This window comes from Equus przewalskii, chromosome 17 (assembly GCF_037783145.1).
Source record: "Equus przewalskii isolate Varuska chromosome 17, EquPr2, whole genome shotgun sequence".
Taxonomy (NCBI): domain Eukaryota; kingdom Metazoa; phylum Chordata; class Mammalia; order Perissodactyla; family Equidae; genus Equus; species Equus przewalskii.
The window spans coordinates 74,416,963-74,423,121 of record NC_091847.1 but is presented as its reverse complement, the minus strand read 5'-3'; the positions used below and the strand labels follow the sequence as shown (position 1 = coordinate 74,423,121).

Here is a 6,159-nt window from a genome sequence, read left to right as displayed (position 1 = left end):
AAGAGAAAGGTTTGATTTGGGAGTGAAAGGGTAGCCCTGAGGAGTAGTAGGGGAACGGGCAGCAGAGAGAAATAGGAGCCTCAGAAAGTAGAGAGAAAGCGCTAAGGTGACAGTCATCGACTGTGCCCCTGGAGGCCAAGCCTGGGATAAGCCATCAGCATTGGCCATGAGCACTCGACTCCTCAGCCTGGCCCAGTCCAGCCATCTCCCCGGAGTGGAGAAAAAAACAGAAGAATCTGGGGAAGGAAACACTCCAAGTGCCTACTTCCTCCTCCCCTTCTCAATAGTTATTTCAGAATGTTTCTTATGTGAGTAGGGAGGGAACTGATCCCGGAAGCTACACTGCCAGGGTGCTGAGGGCTTTTCACTGAAAGCAGCGGAATCTCACTGCTGAGTGTGGAGAAAGACTCCTCTGATTTCAGAAGATTCCTGAGCCCTGGAAGTGAACCAGGCATAACAAAAATGTGAAGTCGAAGGCAGCTGGGAAAGCTAGGCCCCTTCCTGCCCACGGCCAGGAGGACAGGCATCCTGGATGTTCTAGAATTCAGTGAACACAGTCCTGGCATCCTGGATGTTCTAGAATTCAGTGAACACAGTCCTGGATACAGCAAAATTTCATTCTGGTGTTGTAAACTGTGCACTGCCGAGCATCGTAGCTAAGAGTTTTGATATGTGTGGCACCTGTATATATCACTGGAAAAGTTCGGAGGGCAAGAGGTGAGTCATGACTCAAAATGACTATGTATAAAGACCCCCCTCAAGGACCAGCCTCTCCGCCAGGTGTTCTTACCCTTTTCTTGTACCATGAACCCTTTGGACACTTTGGTGAAGCCCATGGGCCTCTTCTCAGAATAGGGTTTTCGGGGCCGGCCCCATGGCTGAATGGTTAAGTTCACGTGCTCCGCTTCGGTGACCCAGGGTTTCACGGTTCAAATCCTGGACGCGGACATGGCACCGCTCATCAGGCCACGCTGAGGCGGTGTCCCACGTGCCACAACTAGAAGGACTCACAACTAAAAATACACAGCTATGTACTGGTGGGGGGGGAATTTGGGAGAAAAAGGAAAAATAAAATCTTGTTTTCTAAAAAAAAAGAATAAGTTTTTAAATTAAGCAAAATACGTAAGATTGCAAACCAAACTAATGGTATCCAAAGACAGTTATTAAAATACCGACAACAAAAACAACAAATTTGTGATAAGGTCTCTATGTGCTTCTTATTAATGTATCAAATAACAAGATCTACAGCAGGTCCTCCAGCTGCTGCAACTTTGATGTCCTGAGGGACATAAATGGTATTTCAAGATCTCTGCAGCCGCTGTAGCGGGATCTACAAATACCCGTGATTGGTTGTACACATTCATAATTAAAGAAAATCCTAAAGTTCAGCTGAGGTGAGTGAAAAGAAACACGTAGTTTTTTTCCCTGTCCAAGTTCACAGAATTCTATCTGTAGAGATCGGTGGCCTCCAAATTTAGAACCCCTGTTCTCAGGGAACTTTTCAAAGGTACCCAGTTTCTGGTGGGGCTCTCCCCGCCAGCCTGACATCACAACTCAATTATGTTAGCAAAGGAGGCCCCCTGCTGGCAGAGAGGCTCATGTTAGTCACCCAAAAACTCATTTAATTGGCCATGTTAGAAAACAATAGCTCAGGCAATTAATTCACTGACTCACATCGAGAAATGGAGCGGGAGGCTGCTTGTCAGCCAGGCCCCCAGGCATCTAATCAGCACAGATTTAAAAGCCCCATTTGACTTAATGGGAAAGTGCTGATGGTTTGTGCTGCTGGTCATTAGCCGAGGAGGAGGAGAAGCCAGCATGGCAGGCTGTTTCTGGGGGACTGCTTTCCCCTCCTGGTCAGCACCAACAGACCCTGCAGATTGCCTAAAGATTAGGTTTCCCAACAGGTTTGTCTGACCCGGGTCTTTATGACCTGCTTTCAATGCTTGGAGCTTGGAGCCAAGGGAAATGAAGGAGAGACGAATTCAGGACTCACTATGCGCCAGAAACCAGGCTGAGTATTTTCACATAAGCTATTGCAATCAATTCCTAAAGCAACCCTGCGTGGAAATTTATTATGATTATTAATATTGTTGTTATTATTCACAGAGGTAACTGAGGCTTGGAGAGGAAAGCTGTCACTTGCCCATGTTCACTCCGAATGCATGACTGCGTGGGCTGGGGGATGAGACCTTCTGATGTCCAGTCTCGGCCACCAGAGGCAGGACCGTGAGAGGCCACAGCTTTGTCCACTCCTGTTAGCACAGACTTCTGGAGCCTGTTGTCCAGTTTGAATTCTCGGCTTCACCACTTACTAACGGTAAGAACTTAGACAAGTTTATCAATCACTCTGTGCCTCAGTTTCCCTATCTGTAAAATGTGGATAACTAGTGCCTGTTGTAAGGGTTGTTGTAACGATTAAATGTAAAACCCGCAGAAAAGTGCCCAGTACCCGTAGGCGTTCAGCAGCTCACAGCTGTTGTGACTGTCTGAGTTGCCTTGCGAACGTCCAAGCGGCAACAAGACAGCCAGCAGCCGAATCCAGTGCTCCTCCACTGCAGGCCAGCTTCTTCCCCAGGGACATTTGGCAACGTCTGAAGACATTTTTGGTCGCCACAAGTAGAAGGCATCGAATGGGTAGAGGCCAGAGATGTTGTTAAACATCCTCAGTGCACAGGACAGCTCCCCACACGCGGAGTTACGTGGCCCCGCATGTCGAGAGTGCCGAGGTTGAGAGACTCTGCCCTACGCTGAACACCAGTGAGGCAGACTCTTTTGCCAGATATGATGAGGCGCTAGGCTGACCCTGGAAGCCGCCACCCTGATGGAGGCAGGCCAGACAATAAGAAGTAAATAAACAAGAAACTATTAGACGACAGTCTATGCTGTGATAAAAACGAAACAGGGTGGCAGATAGAGAGGGGTGGGGTCAGGCTGCTTTAGACTGGATGAGCAGAAAGTCTTCTTAGAGGAGATGGCATTAAACTGGAACCGAATAATGAGAAGTGACCAGCCATTGAAGAGCTGAGCAAAGAGCAGAGTTGATGAAGGGGCAGTTCCTGCAAATGCCCAGAGGGGGACGACCTTGCTGTGACTGAGGCACAGAGAGCAGGGCAGGTAGAGAGTGGTGGTAAGGATGGAGACAGGGAGTCAAATAAAGCTCGAGGCCCGCCCCACAGGAGGGCTCCCTCTGGACGCTGCTGCTTCGTAGTGCCCTCCAAGGAAAAAAACACTGCCTCAGAGGACTTGACGGGAACTAAAACATGTGATTTCATGGGTGGTAGAAATTTTAAGTTGGTTTTAAAGTTGTTGTTTCTTTTTTCCTTTAGGAAGCAATGATAAGTCTCTTTCCTAGCAATGGTTTAGTTAACAGCTCAATTATTGGATTTGGTTACTTTCCGTTCGGGATAAACCACATCGTGTCTTCCTGTTCTCTGGGGCATGGGGGCTTATTCAAATGCAGTACAGACCCAAGGAAGCTAGAAAGGAGGGAGACCAGAACACAGGTCCATTTTGCTCCCTTGCAGCTTCTCAGCTGCCCTGAGTAGGATGCAGTGTTGCAAGGTACATGCTGAGAATCTTCAAACCCGGGCTAGGGATGGGGAGAAGGCAGGCCCGGTGTCCTGCTGACCCTGTACAGCTTTGCCCATAGGTAACCTGTACTCGAAACGCCGGAGGCTAAGCAAAGGATCATAAAAGGAACCTATCATCTGATTCTTCCGCTGTTCCTGGTGATTTCTTTACATGAAGGCAAAAAGTAACACAGGATGGTTTGCTACTTCTCACATCAAACTGAGCCGGAGCTGTAATTTACTAAGCAAACCAATGCAGGAAATTTTGCTAGAGTGTCCAATAGACTGACTGGTTTATAAAATGGGAGGAGGGGGCAGGCAGAGGAGGCTTCTATTTCTGAAGATGAGGATGAACTGTATCCAGACTGCAACAGGCAGGAATGTGTGCATGTGTTGTAAACAACAGGAAATGGGCCCTGCGCGTCTGGACATCTGACTTGGAGCATCCTTAAACAGCTCTGGAATCAAAGTCTTCTCTGGGGGCTCATTACATTTCGGTTTTAAAAGTTAGCTGGCAATGTTTAGGACTATTTCCAGACCCCAGTTAGAAAGTGACTGGACTCTCTAAAATCTCGCTGTGAGATAGTGAAGCTGGCAAAGCAAGCCTGCCAGCTGTTTCCCAGAGTCTGTGCTCATTCGTGACTCAAGCAGCCAAATTAGGGCAAAGTGCTAGTGGCCTTCTCGTTTTCCTTAGTCTTAGGACCACCAGGTTTTTAGGGGGATGATAAAATTTACCCAGCTAAAAGGCTATATTTATATTTCCCAGACCCACCAAAATTGTGTGTGGCCATATGACAAATTCCTAGCCAGTGAAATTAAGTGGAAGTGTTTTGTGTGACCCTGAGAAAGTATCTTAATAGACAGCTGATGTAAACACTTTGCTCACTCTTTCCTTTCCCACATTCTGCTGCCTAGAATATGGATAGGGTGGCTGGAGCTCTACCAGCCATTTTGTACTATGAGGGCCAGAGTCGCACTCTAAGGAAGGCAGTGGTGACTAGAAGGAGCCTGGACCCCCAGGTTCTTTGTGGAGCCGGCATATCAATCCAAAGTATCCTATCTCTGCACTTCTGTTATGTGTAAGAGAAATAAACTACTTCTATATTATCTAAGTCATGATTTTTAAAGTTTTTGTTTTATGCAGTCGGAACTAATCCTAAATGATACACCAATGTTTGCATAATCTTCCCACATTGTGAGATTGAATGACCAAGAGTAAGTACTCCCATAAAGTCTTATTTGATCTAAGTTTCTTAAAATTATTTTGAAACAACAAACAATTTATAATAAGATTGACACTGTATTAGGTCTTAGCTGACCAATTTTGATTTCATACGGTGCCTCCATTCATCGAAGGGGTTTTTTAATGCACATTGGCAGATCTCATCAAATGAAGAGAACGAAATTCAGGTGCTCTATGTGCTTTTTCATTTAAAACTTAAAAGACATCTGCAATCATTGGTGCACATAAATAGAGACCCTGATCTTCAGGCTCCTTTAGCAGAATAGTCAATAATTCTCAGCTAATAGAACATTGCAAAAAGTTCCGGGAAGTCCCTCTCTCTTCCTAGGCTTCTGATTTCTCTGATACGATAGTATGCGCTGACTGGCTCTCCAGCAGCCATTCCTAGCGTTCAAACTAGAGAAACAGTTACTTGCTGCATGTGGTAATCATTGCTGCTGCTCACCAAGTGCTTCTCACTCTCCGTCTTCCAGACACCTGATGGAATTGTACTTCCTGGATCTTTTTGGTTCAGTAGCGTTCTGTTCTGGCCAATGGATTGTGTCACTTCCAAGTTCAGCGTCTAACATTCATGTGAGACCCAGCAGAGTTGTATTTTTTCATTTGCCATAGTATTGAGCAGTGTATCAAGTAGTGTATCATAGCAGTGGCTGCCCATCAGCTGTGTCTGGGAGGGAGGGAGATGCCACCACAGAGCAGAGTCCCCAGGTGTCTCCCACTGGACATGCGGTGTGAACAAGAAATATCCCTATTTTGCTTCAATCCCCTGAGATTTGGAGACTGCTTGTTACTGCAGCATAATCTCTGTCATCCTGACTGACACACACCATTCGGAAAAGCCTCCTGAGGATGGGGTAATCACGCAGGGCCTCAATGAGACAGTCTCTGGTTCCAGTAACCAGGAAGAGCTGTGGGTGAAAGTTCCCTCTGATTTGACACATACACTTAACCCCTTCAACGTCAATAAATTCTGCTCATAAACTTTTTTGTTGAGCAGTTTCCCATAACATATCTATCTACAAAAATCTGTCAGTAAGCGAAGCAATCCTCATTCCTCAGTGACTTCAGACTCATCAAACTTACGGCGGATCCCGGCATTTAGATTCCATGTACAACGAGCTCCACCGTGTGGTGTTTAGAATGAATGACATTCCCTATAGGACTATAAAAGCAAGGTCACATACCCAATACCACCGCACACCCCTTGAGAGAGGGACTGTGCCTGATAAAAGAAGTCACATCCCGCTCGCTTGGGCATCAAATCAAAAACAAGACAGAAAATGTTCCTGTCCTGTGAGCCAGGAAGCAGTAGAGAGGCTGGCTTGTTTATTTCTTCATTCAACT

General features: G+C 46.4%; 1 long non-coding RNA gene across 2 annotated transcripts; it reads left to right on the top strand.

Moving 5' to 3' along the window:
* Positions 1-585: 585 nt before the first annotated feature.
* LOC139076672 (uncharacterized) lies at positions 586-5,404 on the top strand. Of its 2 annotated transcripts, none has more exons than XR_011528509.1 (3): positions 586-717; positions 2,110-2,320; positions 5,289-5,404. It is a non-coding gene; the product is annotated as an uncharacterized lncRNA (long non-coding RNA). The 2 variants fall into 2 exon arrangements; XR_011528510.1 differs by lacking the exon at positions 5,289-5,404 and adding an exon at positions 3,653-4,686.
* Positions 5,405-6,159: the final 755 nt, after the last annotated feature.